The 20,722-nt window shown below is 48.7% G+C and overlaps 1 protein-coding gene across 16 annotated transcripts in view; it reads left to right on the top strand.

Moving 5' to 3' along the window:
* Positions 1-20,722, top strand: part of LOC141257787 (uncharacterized) — a 1,010,546-nt gene that overhangs the window by 455,436 nt on the left and 534,388 nt on the right. The window lies entirely within an intron of this gene.

The following is a 20,722-nucleotide window of genomic DNA, read 5'->3' as shown; positions in this document are numbered from 1 at the left end:
TGTGGACTCTTGTCTGTTTGAGCTCCACGTGCTCTCTTGCTGCTCTAGCTTCGGACAGGCAGGTTTAGCTGGGGATAGGCAGTCTTAGCTGGAGGGAGGCAGGTAGTTCCGTTTGACAGTCTCGCTCCGACAAGGGGGTCGCTATACACCCCGAGCAGACTGCGGACTCCGTATTGCTGGCACCGCCTGTTAGTCACGTGGAGAGTGACTCCGCAGTCTGGTCGCACACCGGCTGGGAGCACGTATACGCCGGCGTGAGTCACACACACTTCTTAGCGTCTGCTGCGTAGCCTCTGTGCAGTTAACAGGGCTATGGCTACGTTATTTGTCGCACATCTCTCATGCAGTTAACGGAGATAGTGCGAATCCCTTTTCCGGTCCCGGTGTAAAGTAACACTGGAGGGATTTATACATTAGTTGGTTGTTTTACCTTCTTACCCAGAAGGTGTTCGGCCGCAGTCCTCTAGGCTGCATCGCGGACCCCGGGTTCGGTTGCTTTCTATTATTAATAAAGTTGTTTGCAACCGTCCCCTTAACAGTATCAGAGCGCCAGGGTCTTGCCGAACATGGCTGACAACCAGCAACTGCAGCGCTATATACAGCAACTTGAGGCCAGACTTAGGACTCTGGAACAAGCTGCCCCGGTGGCTGATATCACTGCAGTAGCTACCCAGGCAGCTTCTCAGGCGGCCAATCTGGTTAACATGGCTGCGGTGAATGCTGCTGCAGCCGCAATTGCCCCATTACCCCGTTTTGCTCTCCCGGAAAATTTTTCTAGCGACAGCAGATCCTGCAGAGGTTTTATTAATCTCCAAAGTGGGTTTTGTCATCTCGTTACTTTCTCACAGGGCCTTAGAGTGGGCTACCCCTCTGTGGGAGAGGAGTGACCCGGTAGTGGCTAATGCGGGTCTCTTTCTTAGAGCCCTAAAGAGTGTTTTCCTAGGTCCTCAGGTCACGCATGATACGGCTCTTAAGATTCTTGCGTTGGTCCACGGTTCGGCCACCGCCAGCCACTATGCCATCCAGTTCAGAACCTTAGCGGCTGAATTGAATTGGTCTGAGCGGTCGTTAATCCCGGTGTTCTGGAAGGGTCTGGCTGGGCATATTAAAAATGCTCTATCTTCCAGAGAGATTCCAACCTCCCTGGAGGAGTTAATCCCTCTCGCTAACCGAATAGATTTGCGTCATGCAGAACACAAGTTAGAGCTGGAGGCCTCCAGACCTCAGTTTCGGTTGGCAGTGACACCTTCATTCTCTAGACCCATTTCCAAACCCGCGACTCCCGACCCGGAGCCTGAGGCTATGGATATATCCTGGACTGAGTCTAGCTCCTCTCGTTCCCGACCTGCATATCTCTTGGAGTATCCCATTAATAAGGGTTCCAAGCAGTCGGGAAAACGAGTGTGTCTAACTGCCGTTGGAGGAGGTGTGTTAGATTCCGGGGCTTCTTTCTCCAAATTATTGTATAAGGTGACGTTGCTCTTCGGAACAACCACAGTTACTGCCAAGGCGTGGGTGGATTCTGGTGCCGATGGCAATTTTTTGTCATCTACTTTTGCCCAGAAGCACGCCATTCCTATGGAGTTACTGCCAAAACCAATGAACATTAGGGTAGTCAATGGTTCACTGCTGAACACGCAAATCACTCACCAGTCGATTCCCCTCACCATGTCGTTCCCTCAGGGTCACCGGGAGGTTGTCTCATTTCTTATTATTCCCGGTGGATTGGATGAGGTGCTATTGGGTCTTCCATGGTTACGTTTTCACACTCAACACATTGACTGGAATACTGGGGGAATTTCTTCCTGGGGTGAGAATTGTGTGTCTCAGTGTATGGTTACAGGCACCCGGAGGGTAGTCTCTGAGCCTTCTACCGACTTGGCCGCTCTCCCTGTGCAATATCAGACTTTTGTGGATGTCTTTCCCAAAAAGGCTGCAGACACTTTACCTCGCCGACGACCGTATGGCTGTCCTATTGATTTGGTGTAGCGTCGGCGTCCCTGCCTCCTGCTAGGCAGGGACGCTGTTCCCCTCACCTCTCCGCTCCGTGCCCGGCGTCCTCCTCCCGCTCTGCTGGCAGCGCGCGCTGCTTCCCGGCCACTGTGCTTAGGGCGCGCGCACGCTCCCCCTCTCTTAAAGGGGCCGCGCGCGCCGTCCTAAGGAGTCCCCGGCCAATGGCCGGAGGACCTCACCATATATAAGGCACCTCCTCCAAAATGGAGGTGCCTGAGCAATGTTGTTGCATAGCCTATCACTCTGCTTCAGCCCTCAGGTCCCGTTACCAGTTACCTGCCAGTTACCTGCCAGATTCCTGCTTGATACCTGCCTGTTACTTGTCTTTCTACTTGCATTCCTGCGGTCCGACAGTCTGCCTACCAGCCCTGCCAGTCTGTCTTTGGATCTGATTGCCCACTCACCTGGGAGCGCTCATCTGCTACCTGCCTGCTAGCCTACCTGGAGGCTCTGCCGTCACGTGCTGTGACCACCTGCCTGTCCAGAGACTCTTACCCGCTCACCTGGGAGCGTCCGCCTGCTACCTGCCTGCTAGCCTACCTGGAGGCTCCGCCGTCACGTGCTGTGACCACCTGCCTGTCCAGAGACTCTTACCCGCTCACCTGGGAGCGTCCGCCTGCTACCTGCCTGCTAGCCTACCTGGAGGCTCTGCCGTCACGTGCTGTGACCACCAGCCTGTCCTGAGACTCTTACCCGCTCACCTGGGAGCGTCCGCCTGCTACCTGCCTGCTAGCCTTCCTGGAGGCTTAGCCATCACTTGCTGTGACCACCTGCCTGTTCAGAGACTCTTGCCCGCTCACCTGGGAGCGTCCACCTGCTACCCGCCTGCTAGCCTATCTGGAGGCTTAGCCGTCACTTGCCGTGACCACCCGCCTGTCAAGAGACTGACCCCGTCACTTGCCGTGACCTCCTGCCCTTCTACCCAGAGACTGTCCCCATCACTTGCCGTGACCTCCTGCCCTTCTACCCAGAGACTGTCCCCGTCACTTGCCTTGACCTCCTGCCCTTCTACCCAGAGACTGTCCCCGTCACTTGCCGTGACTACCTGCCCGCCTACCCTGGGAGCCACCCGCTTCCTTACAAGGACTTCCCCTTTGTATCGTTGCTCAGAGGTTCCACCTCCCAGACCCGTTACAGTTTGCTCGGGCCATGGAACCCGGTGGCACCCAAGCTCCCTCGCTCTCGGACTTGTGTCATGAACTTTCCCGTCAGAGGTCCCAACAGAAGTCCATCCTGAGTCACCTGCGTAGTGTTAACTCCCGCCTGGACACATTGTCTACCTCTTCGGGAGCAGCCTCCACACGCACACTTACTACCCCGGCACCGCTGCAGCCCATCAATACCATGGCATCTCTTCCCGGTCCCCGCCTCTCCGCTCCTCCTCGTTTTGGCGGAGATCCCAGCAAGGCACGGGGCTTCATTAACCAGTGCACTCTGCACTTCGAACTGTTGGCACACCAGTTTTCCACCGACCGAGCTAAAGTAGCCTTCATCATGTCCCATCTCACGGGAGAGGCACTGGCTTGGCTAAATCCTCTATGGGAGAGAGGAGACCCCCTGGTGTTCAACCTGCCAGCCTTTCTCACGGCTTTCCGGAAAGTCTTCGACGAACCAGGACGGAAGACCTCATCCGCATCATCTCTGCTACACCTCCGTCAAGGAAATCTCACCGTGGGCCAATATGCCATACGGTTCCATACCCTTGCTTCGGAGCTGGCCTGGGATAACGACGCCCTGGTGTCTGTCTTTTGGGAGGGTCTGTCCGGCCGTATTAAAGATGAACTCGCCGGGCGGGACATTCCTACCACTCTCGACGACTTAATAACCCTTGCCACCTGGATAGACATCCGGTTCCAGGAGCGCGCCAAAGAGGTCATCCGTGAGAGGAGGTTTCCACGTCTAGCCCCTACCTTCCAGAAACCCGTCACTTCTCCCGTTACTCCCCAGGCGCACTCACCCGAGCCTATACAGGTCGACCAGACCAAGATGGTCAAGACCCGTCAAGAGTTACGCCGAACCGAGGGGAGCTGCTTCTACTGTGGCAGTAAGGAGCACCGGATCCGTTCCTGCCCAGAGAGGTCGGGAAACGCCTGTGTCTAGGATCGCTCAGAGAGGTCATCCTAGATAAGAGTAAACCCTCTCCATCTCTGTTGCTGTCGGTCTCTATCATCTGCCGGGAGAACCGTTATTTTGAACTAGCCCAACTTGACTCTGGAGCTGCCGGAAATCTCATTTCTCAGTCCCTGGTCGTGAAATACCGCATTCCCACCAAACCTCTAGCTGTACCCTTATCTGTCGCTGCCGTAGATGGGGGCCTCTTACCACATCCCATCCAACTCATCACCGAATCCATAACCCTGCAGGTGGGAATGCTGCACTCAGAGAGCATCTTCTTTCATGTTCTGCCTGGACTCTCTCATGCCCTCTTGCTAGGCCTACCTTGGCTTCAGAAACATGCACCCGTGCTTGATTGGCAGACCGGAGAAGTCCTTCGATGGGGACAGGACTGCCATAAGACTTGTTTAGTTCCCGTCCATCCTGTCCGTCCTTCTCCTACCCCAACTAATCTACCTGGACTTCCGGTTCCCTATTGGTCTTATGCGGACGTCTTTAATAAAATGGAGGCAGTGACATTACGCCTTCATAGACCATACGACTGCCCAATCGACCTGATGCCCGGCGCTACTCCTCCCCGTGGGCGTATTTACCCTTTGTCCGCTACTGAGACCCGGTCCATGTCTGAATATATTGAGGAGAATCTGGCCCGGGGATTTATCCGGAAATCGACCTCCCCGGCGGGAGCAGGCTTCTTCTTCGTCAAAAAGAAGGACGGCTCACTCCGTCCCTGTATAGACTATAGAGGCCTTAACCAGATCACGGTGAAGAATAAATACCCCCTTCCGCTCATTCCGGAATTATTTGACCGTCTGAGGGGGGCTAGAATCTTCACCAAGCTGGACCTCCGTGGGGCGTATAACCTGGTCCGTATCCATCAGGGGGATGAATGGAAGACGGCATTCAACACTCGGGATGGCCACTATGAATACCTGGTAATGCCCTTCGGTCTCTGTAATGCTCCCGCCGTCTTTCAAGAGTTGGTCAATGACATCTTCCGGGACCTTCTCTACTCCTGCGTAGTGGTGTACCTGGATGACATCTTGGTCTTCTCTCCGGATCTTCTCACTCACCGGAGGGATGTTCGTCAGGTCCTGCTCAGGCTCAGGCAGAACCACCTCTACGCTAAATATGAGAAGTGCCTCTTTGAGCAGACCTCGCTTCCGTTCTTGGGCTACATAATCTCTCAGACCGGCCTACGAATGGATCCTGAGAAACTGTCTGCCATCCAGAAGTGGCCCCGACCAGAGGGGTTGAAGGCTATTCAGCGGTTCCTGGGCTTCGCCAACTACTACCGCCTCTTCATTGAGCACTTCTCTTCCCGGACTGCCCTAATCTCTGCGCTCACCCGTAAGGGCACTAATCCCAGAGAATGGCCGCCCGAAGCAGAGGAAGCCTTTCTTTCCTTAAAACAGGCTTTCTCTTCCGCCCCGGTGCTGCATTATCCGGACGGCAACAAACAATTCTTCCTAGAAGTGGACGCCTCCTCCTCTGGAGTCGGAGCGGTACTTACCCAAAAGTCGTCTTCCGGAAGAATGGTAACTTGCGGCTTCTTCTCCAAACTCTTCTCCCCTTCTGAGCGCAATTATTCTATAGGAGACCGAGAGTTATTGGCCATTAAGCTGGCACTGGAGGAGTGGCGTTACCTGCTCGAGGGGGCTCTTCACCCGGTAATTATTTACACGGACCACAAGAACTTGGCTTACCTCCAGAGCGCCCAGAGACTTAACCCGCGCCAAGCCCGGTGGTCCTTGTTTTTTGCCCGCTTTGATTTCGTTCTTCATTTTCGCCCGGCAGACAAAAACATCAAAGCTGACGCCTTGTCCCGATCCTTCCTGGTGTCTGATCTAGAGGAGGAACCTAAGCACATCATTGATCCCGCCAGAGTAATGCAGGTGGCCCCCGTGAATCTAAATCGTCTCCCTCCTGGTAAGACGTTCGTAACAGTACCTGATCGGAAGAAGATCCTACACTGGGGTCAATCGTCTAAGCAAGCTGGCCACGCCGGTCAGAAAAAGACCCTCCAGCTTATTACCCGGCATTACTGGTGGCCTACCCTGCACAAGGACGTAATAGACTTTGTTTCAGCCTGTGTGTCCTGCGCCCGAAACAAGGTTCTGAGACATCTGCCAGCCGGTCGCCTCCTTCCTCTTCCAGTACCTGCTGCCCCGTGGCAGCATATAGCTATGGACTTTATAACGGATCTCCCTGTCACTGCCGGTTGTACGGTCATTTGGGTGGTCGCTGACCGCTTTTCCAAGATGGCTCACTTCATTCCCCTGCCGGGCCTCCCGTCTGCACCCAAGCTGGCTAAAGACTTTATCCGCCACATCTTCCGTCTCCATGGCCTGCCCCTCCACATCGTGTCGGATCGTGGGGTTCAGTTCACCTCACGCTTCTGGAGAGCCACATGTAAGCTGCTGGACATCATCCTGGACTTCTCCGCTTACCACCCACAGTCCAATGGTCAAGTGGAGCGGATCAATCAGATCCTGACCAGTTACCTCCGGCACTTTGTTAATGCCCACCATTCGGACTGGGTGGATCTCCTACCATGGGCCGAGTTCTCTTACAATAATCACGAGAGCGAATCTTCCTCCAAATCCCTGTTTTTTGTAGTCTTCGGTCAGCATCCTCGGATCCCATTTCCCGTCTCCACCCCGGTGGACAATCCGGCTGCGGAATCTCTCGTTAGCGAATTCTCCTCCATTTGGGAGAGTACCCGATCCGCACTCCTTCAGTCGTCCGAGCGGATGAAGAGACACGCTGACAAAAAACGCCTGGATCCTCCACAATTCCGTCCTGGAGATAAAGTCTGGCTCTCGTCAAAGTATGTCCGGCTCAAGATTCCTTCCTACAAGTTAGGGCCTCGGTTCATCGGCCCACTGGAAGTTATCAAACAAATCAACCCAGTGGCCTATAAATTGAAACTTCCGGCCAACTTGCGGATCCCTAACTCCTTCCATGTATCTCGCCTCAAACCCGTGGTACTTAACTCTTTTTCCAAGTCTACAGGTACGCCTCCTGCTCCGGTTTCCGCTGAAAACGAGTTTGAGGTAGAGAACATTCTGGCCACCAAAAGGGTAAGAGGAAAGACCTTTTTTCTAGTGGATTGGAAGGGGTTTGGTCCTGAGGAGAGAACGTGGGAGCCCCGGGAGAACATCCATGCCCCTCTCATACTTGATAAATTTCTGTCTGGCCTAAAAAAGGTAGGGCCTAAAGGGGGGGGTACTGTAGCGTCGGCGTCCTTGCCTCCTGCTAGGCAGGGACGCTGTTCCCCTCACCTCTCCGCTCCGTGCCCGGCGTCCTCCTCCCGCTCTGCTGGCAGCGCGCGCTGCTTCCCGGCCACTGTGCTTAGGACGCGCGCGCACGCTACCCCTCTCTTAAAGGGGCCGCGCGCGCCATCCTAAGGAGTCCCCGGCCAATGGCCGGAGGATCTCACCATACATAAGGCACCTCCTCCAAAATGGAGGTGCCCGAGCAATGTTGTTGCATAGCCTATCACTCTGCTTCAGCCCTCAGGTCCCGTTACCAGTTACCTGCCAGTTACCTGCCAGTTACCTGCCAGATTCCTGCTTGATACCTGCCTGTTACTTGTCTTTCTACTTGCATTCCTGCGGTCCGACAGTCTACCTAACAGCCCTGCCAGTCTGTCTATGGATCTGATTGCCCGCTCCCCTGGGAGCGCTCATCTGCTACCTGCCTGCTAGCCTACCTGGAGGCTCTGCCGTCACGTGCTGTGACCACCTGCCTGTCCAGAGACTCTTACCCACTCACCTGGGAGCGTCCGCCTGCTACCTGCCTGCTAGCCTACCTGGAGGCTCCGCCGTCACGTGCTGTGACCACCTGCCTGTCCAGAGACTCTTACCCGCTCACCTGGGAGCGTCCGCCTGCTACCTGCCTGCTAGCCTACCTGGAGGCTCTGCCGTCACGTGCTGTGACCACCAGCCTGTCCTGAGACTCTTACCCGCTCACCTGGGAGCGTCCGCCTGCTACCTGCCTGCTAGCCTTCCTGGTGGCTTAGCCATCACTTGCTGTGACCACCTGCCTGTTCAGAGACTCTTGCCCGCTCACCTGGGAGCGTCCACCTGCTACCCGCCTGCTAGCCTATCTGGAGGCTTAGCTGTCACTTGCCGTGACCACCCGCCTGTCAAGAGACTGTCCCCGTCACTTGCCGTGACCTCCTGCCCTTCTACCCAGAGACTGTCCCCGTCACTTGCCGTGACCTCCTGCCCTTCTACCCAGAGACTGTCCCCGTCACTTGCCGTGACTACCTGCCCGCCTACCCTGGGAGCCACCCGCTTCCTTACAAGGACTGCCCCTTTGTATCGTTGCTCAGAGGTTCCACCTCCCAGACCCGTTACATTTGGTCCCCGGCACAGATCCTCTGTCTGTCCCCGAGACCCAGGTCTTGTCAGACTATATCAAAAAGAACCCTCGGGTAGACCCTTTGTCCCGGTCCATGGATACGGCTGAGGACGATGACGAGCCCAGGCTTACCATTCCTTCGGGAAGTATGCGGATGGTGGCCCCAGTGTCCCTAAACCAGGTTCCTTCTGGGAGGACATTCGTTCCTCCTAATCTACAAAATGAGGTGCTCTCCTGGGCACATGCCTCTAAGATCGGAGGTCATTTTAGGGTCAAACGTACCACGAAGTTTCTCCAACGGTCGTATTGGTGGCCCCGGTGGTGCCAGGACGTTAAGGAATATGTTCTAGCGTGTGTCTCCTGTGGGTCTCCTGTGCGAGAGATAAATCATCCCATCAAAGTCCGGCTGGTCTTCTCCATCCGCTACCCGTGGCGGATTCCACAGATCAGACTCCGCTTCTTCTGAATAATGGCCAACATCCGCACATTCCGGTTCCTATGCCAGTTCGCTCTGTGGAACCTGGGGTCAGAGATTGGGCTCTGAAGGCCCGGAGGTTTGGGACCATACCCAGGATGCTATATTGGCCTCCAAGAATCTGATGAGAGAGTCGGCTGACACTCTTCGTCGTCCAGCCCCCGTTTTCTATCCGGGCGACAGAGTGTGGCTTGCGGCTCGCAATATCAAAGTACGCGGGGAATCTGCTAAGTTTGCCCCCCCGCTTTATTGGTCCTTTCAAAATTTTGGCCCAAGTAAACCCTGTAGTGTACCGTTTACACTTACCACGACACCTGAGGAGTCACGACACTTTTCATGTGTTGCTCCTTAAGCCCGTTCGCCTGACAAAACTCGCTGAACCCAAACCTGCTACAGACACCAGTGGTGATGATCTCGAGGTGCAGGCTATTGTGGGGTCTAAGATGGCTCGTGGAAAAAAATATTTCCTGATACACTGGAGGGGTCATGGATCTAAGGATCACTCCTGGGAACCACATTTGTGCCCCCCTGCTCATTGAGGAATATGAGTATCACATGGAGGGGAATGTTAGAAGGGGGGATAATGTTAGGTATTGGGCAGTTGCTGGACCTGAAATTGGGTCAGAATCATCTTTGGTCTCCCTTTCTGGTCCAGCCAGGGCAGATGCTGCTTAGCATCACCATCGGTCCCAACGCCTAGCCAGAGCACGAGAAGTACAGGCTGTCTCTCTGGTCCTTGTTCCTAGTAGTGTTAAGCATAGGTTGCGGAGGGAAACAAGGGCTGCTACAGCCCAAGTCCAGGATGCACTGCACTGAGCATGCCCGTGACATGGCGGACCGTGATTGGTGCTTTGGTGTCAGCTGATCCGGTGACCTGGCACCGCCTGATTGGCCGCGGGTGACATCATCAGTAGTGCGACCAATAATGCGACAGTGGGCAGGGCTTAGTCTTTAAATAGGCTGCCCACAAGCATGGCTGCGCGCTCTGATCATTGAGCTAAGGTTGTGTTCATGTGTGGACGCTTGTCTGTTTGAGCTCCACATGCTCTCTTGCTGCTCTAGCTTCGGACAGGCAGGTTTAGCTGGGGATAGGCAGTCTTAGCTGGAGGGAGGCAGTTGTTCCGTTTGACAGTCTGGCTCCGACAAGGGGGTCGCTATACACCCCGAGCAGACTGCGGACTCCGTATTCCTGGCACCACCTGTTAGTCACGTGGAGAGTGACTCCGCAGTCCGGTCGCACACCGGCTGGGAGCACGTATACGCCAGTGTGAGTCACACACAATTCTTAGTGTCTGCTGCGTAGCCTCTGTGCAGTTAACAGGGCTACGGCTACGTTATTTGTCGCACATCTCTCGTGCAGTTAACAGAGATAGTGCGAATCCCTTTTCCCATCCCGGTGTGAAGTAACACTGGAGGGATTTATACATTAGTTGGTTGTTTACCTTCTTACCCAGAAGGTGTTCGGCCGCAGTCCTCTGGGCTGCATCGCGGACCCCGGGTTCGGTTGCTTTCCATTATTAATAAAGTTGTTTGCAACCATCCCCTTAACAGTATGGTTGTAGGTTCATGCGATATAATTGTTTATGGGGCTGACTTGATATTACAATTGATAGTTGTACTAAGCTTGGTTCTTGTATTCAAGTACTTTTGGTTCTGGTCATGTATTCATGTACTTATGGTGGTTCTGGTGACTTATTCATGTACTGATGGAGGTTCTAGTGACCTAGTCATGTACTGATGGTGGGTCGTTGATGTATTCTTGTACTGATGGTGATTCTGTTGATGTATTTATGTACTGATGGTGGGTCTGGTGCCATATTCATGTACTATTGATGGCTTTGGTGCTCTAATGATGTACTGATAATGATTTTGGCTTAGTATTCGTGTACAGATGATGGTTCTGGTGATGAATATATCACCAGAATCATCATCACTACATGAGTACAGCACCAGAAAAAACATCAGTACATGAATATGTCACCAGAATCGTAATACGTAATCAGAACCACTATCTGTACAATACATCGCTAGAACCATCATCAGTTTTGAGCAAGCTATATTTGTCGCATGATGGACACACAAACCATCAGATGTATCCCTTTATCTTTAAGGGGGGGTCTGATTATTTTCCATTAGGGTATCTGCCAAATGCTGGTCACCTTAATTGAAACCAAACAGCCCTGATTATAGTTATGCTTTATTAGTTTCCATAACTATCCTTGGGTTGCACATTTAAAATATAGGACGTCAGGGATGAATATCACTATTTTTTCCGCTGTATTGTGTAAATGATCTGCAAAACCTGATTGATTCTTTATCTAACTTTGAAATTGCACTCTGTTTAGTCACTTCCCTAAAGTACACCACTCTTTTTTACTTTTGATGAATTTTTTTTGTGAAACAGGTAACAATTCTAGTGGAAGTGGTCATCAGAGTTTACTACCTAACCCGTCAGAGGGGGAGGGAGGAGGTGCATTAGGGGTCCTGTTACCTTAGTCTCTGACCCATTAGCTTCATCTGCCTAGGGTCCCAAAATACTTTGTCCTGGCCCTAGACTCTACCCACTAGGTCAGAGACAACTGGAAGACTGCAGAAGGGAAAGCTAGTGAAAAATGCAGAATAAGAGCCATATAGTTTGCAGAGGTAATGTAATTCCTCTTAGGGTATGTGCACACGTTGTGTTTTTGCTGTGTTTTTTTCCTTTTCTTTTTACCGCAAAAAAGGCAGCATTTTACTGTCCCAGCAAAGTGATTTAGATTTCTGAAATCTCATGTACATTTTGCCAGTTTTTTTCTTTGCAGATTTGAAGCCATTTTAAATATGCAGAATGTCAATTCTTTCAGCAATTTTGCCCCATTTTAATGAATGGGTAAAAAAACACATGCAAGAATGCGCACTTTTTATGCAGCGTTTTCCCTGTCAATAGACATCTTTTTTATGCAGAAAGTTCTGGAAAAAATACTTAACATGTGTACATACTCTTATCAGTCTTTTTCGAATAGTACATGTAAATAACATGGAGGACTTGGTTGTCACTCTTTGATCAAAAAAGCATTAAAGCCATTCCACTGCGACAAGGTGTACCCAACCAGGATGGTCCTATGTCTAATGTAAAACCTCTCTATGTGCTATCTGGCCTCAATAAACTGGAACAGAGCAGGACCCAGGCCTGACTGTTTAAACCTTTTATATTTTTTTTTAGCTAAATTTACATCCCATGTGGACAGCTTTTGGAGCCAAAGCCAAAGTGAATCCAGCAGGAAGACGTATTAATGCACTTATCTGTTTGGATCAATAAGTGGAACAAAAAAAAGACAGAAAAACACTGAAGGAGATGTATTTCGCTAAATGCACCAAAAGCCCTCCCTCATGAATTGCACCATATTTAGGCTATATGCACACAATGTCTTTTTGTGGCAGATTCCACTTGGAATAATTAGTGCACCAAAAAATGAACATAGTGCACAGCAATGAAAAATACTGAAGCGGTTAAAAGAAGTTACATACTCATTCTTCAGGTGGCTTCCCAGCAGAAAACCGCTCGCTCTGTATACTTCACAGTATATAGTAAAATACTCTAGCAGTGGAGCAGCTGCAAGAACGACAGCAATACAGCTGATGAAGTCGCCTCAGGAGAAATGACTAGGGGCATTTTTCTGAAGTGGCTCCACCAGCTGTGCCGCTCTATAAGGCTGACATCACACTAGTGTATGGCATCGGATGCGATATGCTAATGATCCTCGGCTCCTGCTCTGCTGCGAGCGTGAGTCGAGGGTCAGTGCTCTGTGCTCCAATCCTCTCGCATGAGATAATCATAGCACAGATGCGAAGGAGACGGAGAAAGTAATTTCTCCAACTCCTCCATGGCCTGACTCGGCGTATATCTTACTGGACTGGGCTGACATCTGAGTGCAGTCCGATGTTTCACCCGCACCCATAGACTTGTATGGGTACGAGTGAATCGAGTCTTGCTGCAAATCGCAGCATGCTGCGATTGTTCTCTCATGCCGAATTGGCATGAGAAAATAATCCCTGATCTGAGCTGGCCCATAGTATAACACTGGGCTGAGTGCTATGCGATGTTTTATTGCATAACACTCGGCCATGTTATACGGTAGTGTGACCCCAGTCTTAGACTGTGAGCCCACAATGAGTTTTTGGTGAGTTATTGACGCTGCGTATATTCGCTGCATCAAAAATGCAGCGTCAAGGCTCCGGTCCCACAATGAGTATTTGTGAGTTTTTGATGTTGCAGATTTTCTGCACCATTTCTGCATCTATTAAAGGGAATCTGTCACCCACTGGGGCTTACCTGACCTCTAATATGGGCATACAGGTGATAGGTAAATCTATACCACCTCCCTGTATGCCTCATATTAGAGGTCTGGTTGCTGTGAAATGTCTTTTTATTCATACAAGTTTCTGATGTGTTCACGTCCTGGGGCCGCAAGAAATCCCCGCCTCTTGTGTGAATTATAATGTTTCCCCCCTCTCCTGCACGTCACAGTGACCTGTTGCAGTTGCCGTGGCCAAATCCCGCGCCTGCGCACTTCACTCCTGAGAAAAAATACTGATCGAATACTGACCAAATACTGATAGTGGAGCCATGTCCTTAAAGAAAAAATGCCTCTTATTTCCCCTTTGACAGTTTTGACAGAAAAAAACATGCTGGCACTAGGTTTATTAAGGGGTGCACACCTCCATTAATGCATCTTTGTGCATCCATGCTCCACAAGCTGAAATCTGAACTTTTGTTATAATTACCGTATATATGCACTATAAATGATATAGATTAGTTAGACCATGACTGACCGTGCCCTCTCACACTACGCTAATTGGTTGTGCAACCAAAAACATTGAAAATAAGTTTTTTAAGCCATAAAATTGACAAAATCTTTCATAAATTCCTCGAATATAATGTTTAGGCTCTTTTCATATTCGCTTGTTATCTGTTTGTATTGGATCCAGTATTTAAAAAATAACTAAAGAAAAGATATCAAAACACAAATTAGTCTCAAAATGAACAAAAACAAATGCAAAATGGAAAACAATGTTTGTTTTTGAATGTATCCAGTTTATTTAAAAAAAAAATGGATTAGTTTAAAAACAGACGTTTTGGTTTCCATTTTGCATCCATTTTTATTCCGTCTGTAACAGATCCGTTTTTACTGTCCCGCCTTTACTACTCTCCAGTTCTGCCTATGTTGGCAGAGCTGTTTCAAACCGTGTGAAAATGCCAAAAGTCGTAATATTTTTGTGCAACTCTGCATTTCATAAAAATTATGCGACTTTTCAAAGTGTTTTAATTCAGTTGCGAAAACACTTTAATGAATTTTCCCCTATGTTTTTTGATCCACTTAAAAAATGGATATGAGCTGGAAAGGAGGCAAATAGAAAACATTTCATGACATTTCCAGTACTGAACTCATCCATTTGAATGGGAAAGGAATATTTTATTTTATTTTTTATGGCCACAAAATGGATAAAAAAAATCTTGGGCATATGAAAGGAGCCTAAAAGTTACTTACTAATTAGTCAAAATATATTTTTTGTAATGATATATGTAAAATAAAAACTGAAGTAACTTTGCAAAGAGTCTTGATTAAAAATTACTAACTGATTTTATTGTCAATGAGGACCTACTTATTCTGTATGGATCTGTTTTGTAACAGATCCATTTTCTACATGAATTCGAAGTCCTTATTCCTAAAATAAAACATGGAAGCATTATACAAAAATGGAGCCTAAGAACATTTTACCTGCCAGCAATTCCTGGCACTCCCAGTGATCAGCTGGTTGAAGAATCCACAATTCTCTGGCGAGTGCCACATCTTTTTTTATTTTACTGCTTACAGCTCTGTACACTTTCTAATCGCACCCAGAATTAACCAATTGCAGGATATTCATTCTATGGTAACATCTGAAATACTGCATGAGCAAAAGTGGATGCGAACATATATTGTAAATGTGAGTTTCCTGGAAAGATTTCTGGTCTGTACAACAGCTGACTTGTTTCCAAAGATTCATGCTCCAGTAGAGGCTGGCCAAAGAAACCAACTGATCATTTTCTTATGCAAGCTGCTATCTGCTGGATGCCAAGATCAACATCTTCACTTTCTTTTTACACTAGTTTTTAGAAGTACCGTAGGTTGCTGCATAATGTACCAGCCTTAGGGCTTTTTCACTCCTCAGTGTGTCCGGTACGTATGGTGACAGTTTTCACACGTACTGGAGACAATAACACACGCAGACCCATTCAAATCTATGGGTCTGCGCACATGTCAGTGTGTTTCCACTGACCGCGTGTCCGTGTGCTCCACACGCTATCATGTCCGTTTTTTTCCGGATGCACGGTCCGCAAAATGTCTCGCGCTGAACACACACGGATAACATCCGTGTGTCATCAGTGTGATCAGCACGAGCAAAGGACAATGTTGAGAGTAGTAGTGTCTGCTCCCGCAGTGTCCCTGTGTAAAAATAAGAATAAAATAATAAAATCCTTATGCTCACCTGTCCGGAGATGTCCCCTGCTGTAATCCTCTGACCGCTGACGCCGAGGAGCCGGGGACAATGAGCCGCTCCAGCGAGCGGGCCCCGGAGCTGTGCTGAGCTCAGGAACGGTGTCCTGTCACTCAGTGAGCTCTGCGCAGCTCTGGGCCACACTCGCTGAAAAAATTTTTTTTAATTTTATCTCTAAAATGTTGCTTTAGCCACAATTTTTTCGCTTTTGCAAAAGTTAAGCCCTTGAATATATTCAACCCATCTTATTGAAAAAAGCCCCGGAGGGGCTGAAATGTCTGATGTCTTGTATGTTGAGACAACAATAAACGGCTAATTATTTCACATGTGGGTGCCGGGATCTTACTTGGTTTGAACACCAAAAAGTGGACCCCACTTTCTTTCAAGCGTAGCAATACCCCAAATGTAGTCAAGAAGTTCTGTTTGGAGAATCGGTAAGGCTCGGACTGGAAGGGGCACCATTGGAATTTTGGAACACAAATTGGCTAAAATAGATTGCGGGCTGCATGACACATTTGCTGGTCCGCTAATGTGCCTAAACAGCAGAAACCTCCCACAAGTGACCCCATTTTGGAAACTACACCCTTCAAAGTTTTTATCCATGAGTATAGTGAGGATTGTGAAACCAAAGGTACTACACAGAATTTGATAACATTAGGTTGTCATATTGAATGTCATTAGTGTTGAGAACAAGAGCTTGCTATCCGAGTTTGCATTGGATGCTCGGGTATGCACTCAGTATCGTGGGTGCTCGAGTGACATGCTTGAGTCCCTGCCCCTCATGTTTAGCGGCTGCCATATATGGCAAAGGGGGGCTTGATTTACTAACTATTGGCTTTTGATCACTGTGATAGGGTCTATCACAGTGATCAAGTCAGGAACCAATAGGAAAATTCCCTGCTGTTGCCAGGTACCGGCCAGCACATCTCGGCGGGCGCATTGTACCTGCGCCTGCCATTATTTTCCAGGAAGAGGACGTGGAGAGCCAGGGGGATGGATCAGGAGGGCCTTGGGTATAGCGGAGGTACCGGGGGGGGGGACATCATTTCTGTCTCCTCTGACATGTATATCATGTCGGAAGAGAGAGAAATGATTTTAATAGCGGGCACACTTTTTATTTTCGTGATCGCCATTATTCATTGAATAATGGTGATCACGTGATCGTAGACTGGAAAATCCGGCCCTGATCATGTTTTCCAAGGTCTCAGCTACCCCCAGTAGCTGAAACCTCAGATATTTTTGGACTCTGGGGGGCGCTATACCCTTATTCCTGATCGCCGTTTTAAAACGGTGATGAGGGAATAAGGCCCCTTAGCGGTCGCCGTTTTAATGCGTATCGGTTGTCGTTAAACTGTTAAGGTTCATGCAATCGTCCATGGATTTTGATCCAATCTCGGATCACAATGCATGGAATGGCAGTGATTCTCTTGACCTGAGTGTGACAACTTCATATATTTCTATGAGGCCATCGTGCTCAGGTCGGGAGAGCCGTGGCCAGTCCTTTCATTAGCAGTCTGTGCTTGGACCAATTTGCACGGATGTTTGTCTAAGCCCTTATACAGTGGTCTTCTTTGAGCACTACTTTGAGGTTTATATTGGAATCACTGAAAAATTGTATTCTGACAGTGACCCCAACAGAGTCCTGAGAGGCCAGTTCATTTGAATGAAGCTGACAGAGTCACTGTGGACACTGTCTGGCCTGCATCATAGCAGTTTTGTTTTTGTGCATGTCTGGAAAAGGTGAAAACTGTATAAAAACTGCAGAACACATATGTCTTTGCAGTGCAAGAGGAAACCCAAGAAAACATGGGGAGAAAAAATAAACTCTTTTCAGATATTGTCTTTGGTGGGATTTGAACTCCATAATCCATGACTCCAGAGCTACAGTGCTAACCATTTAGCTACTATACATGCACGTTTTTTCTACTGTTATGCACCTGGTTCTGTGATAGTACTGTGCGTAAAAACAAAATTTTTTATTCTGCAACCGTGTCTGTGGAAGTACTTTGCCTAAAAAACATTTTAAAAAAATGAGGAGAACATCAAATAGTGTATGTGGCCGTAGTGCTGCTAGTGTAGCATGCCCGTAATACATCCTTGTGCAGTGTGACCGTAATACAGGCTGGTGTAGCGTGCCTGTAATACAGCCTGGTGGAGCATGTCCGTAATATAGGCTGGTGCAGTGTGTCCGTAATACATCTCTTCCACAGTCCATAACTTGAAAGCTTTTTTCCATACAGTCACTGACAGATCTATGTATTTTATGGTGTTCTGTTGTCAGAAATTCATCAAAGTGGTCAAAATTAACTCATTGAATGACAATTTGCAGTTTGACTGTACCATCCTTGTGTACACGGTAATCGTGGGAGACTTTAGTCTATGCTACAGGAGCTGGAATTATGGCAGCTGCTGGCACCAGATTTGCCCTCCAGTAGATCATCGTTAAAAGATTTAAAATATCCATTCCAATTACTGAGCCTCTAAATAGTCCTGTATGGTTATTTTGTCTTGCTTCATCACCTGCTCAGGAGTGGTTAATTTGCACGACTGTTGCCTTCCTTGGATGTGGTTGCCATTTCTCAGGCTCCCTCTTTGGAATCAAACACTGGTTAACCATTACCCGTTGTCACCATGGAATGGTGCCCGGATGGCACGGGGAGGTGGTCGAAAGGGAGAGCGGCTAGCTGTGCGGACAGGTCCCAAAGCAACAGGCATACGGAAAACACGCCTTGCACGGTGAGGGTGAGGTGACTGACCTCATGAGGAAACCACGGTCACCCTACCTCATCACCCACTGCACCCAAGGCCACACACTGCTTTGCTCGGGAGAGGAGCAAGGGCACGGGAGCCTATGCGGCGCTTCTGTCAGGCTTAGACATGCCTCCACTGCCAGGGGGCTTTTTTTTGGTTCAATATTACCTTAAGTCATTTCACTATCTACATTTCTTTGCAGGGCAATTTTGCTTCTCTTACCCCCATTTAGCTCCCTTTTGTGGCCCCCCTAGCCCTTACTATGACCATTTTACAGTCATTTTAAAGCACCAAAGTTCGGGACGCCATTGACTCCTAATGGATTCAGGGTCAAGTTTGGATACCGAACCGAACTTTGAACTACAGTTCGGCCAAACCCTTCGAACTCAAACATCCACGGGTCCGCTCATCCCTAATTGCAAAGCCTCTCCTATACTTTGCAATGTTAATAGCAGACAGCACACTTTACCCTGATATCATTTGTGTGCTGTACATGTTTTTCATGGACCCATAGACTTGTATTGGTATTTTTCATCTGTGATACTGGACAAAAACGGACATGTGTCTCTTAAAGTTTTGCACACGGTTCACAAAAAAGCACAAACATGTGAATTGCCCTATATATTATAATGTGAAAAAAACGGATAGAACACGTACGATGTCTGAATGAGTCCTAATTGAGATTTTGCACTTGAAGTCTGTGTTGTGTAAAAAAAAATCAGTTTGCTGGAAACCATCAAACAATTCTCACAGGCATCCTTTTCAGCTTCCATGGCAGATTTGCCAAGGTAAATTTAACAAATCTATCTTAGTTCGTTAGAATACTTTTTTTCTTATCTCTCAATTTACAATCTGAAGTCTTTGTCTGATGGATTAATTTTCAGTGAGTGTGCGGTGCATGTTTGCGGTGTACAGCACACTGACCAATCACTGACAAGTAATGTCATGTGCTGCAGATCTAATTTGAATAAAGTTGAACAGAATTTTAGCTAATAAAAAAAACAATATGAACAAATCTGTGACTTATAGAAATCAATTACATTATAATAATATGAGGCAATTAACTTTATGACCTTAGACGTATCCATACATCCATGTGGCCTGGTACTTACTGACCTTGGAGGTATGGATAAGTCATATCTTTAATGTGGCACCGCGACCAAAGTCGTGGTGATCGCAAATTCTGGTGCCATCTTACCCCAGGGTAGATGGGGGCATCGTCCCATGGGGTGGAACCCCCCCCCCCACGGAACTAAGATCGCTGCGATTGTTTGTTCAATTCTGAACAGCCAAGCGCAGCGTTTCTCAGTGTTTCAGGCAATCAGGTTGCCTGTAATATTGATGTCCAGCCTTAGATCGGTGCTGTAAGAGCTCCAATCATAACCTGGTGCCTGGCAACGCCATCCCTTACCTGAGCCAGCTCTGATTGGTGCGATCGACGATGACATTGATCACACCTATCAGAGCACACAGACGCGGTCTGACCTCAGGGTGGCCGCCCTGTACTTCCTCATTGTAGCTTCAGACTTGTACAGGGTGGTCACTCTGTCAGTCCATGCACCATTCTGGGCCTTGTGGTGCCATAGAAGCCTGTGACATCACAATAGCTGCTGCTGCTGGATCTTCGCTGCTCCTGCTGCCTGCTGCTCCTGCTGAAGAAAGAATGGTTCCTGATCCCTGATCCTTGCCTGATCTCTCCTCATCCTTTCCAATCTCCCTTTCCCCCCGTTTTTAACCCTCTCCCTCCCCATCCACCCTTTCTGCCATCAAGCGCTGATCAGTACTTGATCGTTCGTTTTTTTTTGCGTCCTGCAGCGGCCGAGCGCTGATCAGTGACACAAATCACTGACCAACGTCCTTGCTCGCTGTTTTCCAGGACTTTTTTTGTCCTTGTCAATTTTTCTATTTTTCTCTCCCCTCCCTTTGCACCACCTCTGTGTGTGCATCCAGCAGCTGCCGAGTGTTGATCAGTGATGCAAATCACTGATCTGCATGCGTGCTCGCTGTTTTCTCCAACTTGTTTTTTCACTATTTACCCCCTTCCCCTTTGCACTGCTCTGTGTGTGCATCCGGCAGCCGCCGAACTGATGATAAGACGTACAACACTGATTGGCACCCATGCTTTTTGAAAAGGACTTTTTTTTTTCCCTGTCAAATTTTTTTATCCTCTTTTTGCACCACTTCCGTGCACCTTACAGCAGTCGAGCGCTGGTTGGTGACGAACATCACTGACAGGCCTCCTGTTGTTGTTTTTCGTGAAAAAAGAATTGAAAAAAATCATTTCGATTAGTTGATAGGATTACATTAGGGAACGTAAAAATATACCGTCATAATCATCGTCTACTACAGTATTTTTTACTGAATTGATTAGTTAGTAAAGAGTAAAAATTTACCATAGTTATTGTCTTCTACTATGGTATTTTTTACTGAATTGAGTTAGAGTTAGTAAAGATATACCGTAGTAATTGTCATCTACTATGG

The sequence above is a fragment of the Phyllobates terribilis genome, unplaced genomic scaffold (assembly GCF_046119375.1).
Source record: "Phyllobates terribilis strain yellow unplaced genomic scaffold, ASM4611937v1 Scaffold_3__8_contigs__length_932513732, whole genome shotgun sequence".
Classification (NCBI taxonomy): Eukaryota; Metazoa; Chordata; class Amphibia; order Anura; family Dendrobatidae; genus Phyllobates; species Phyllobates terribilis.
Note: the sequence above shows the minus strand (reverse complement) of the source record. Positions and strands in the feature narration are given on the sequence as shown.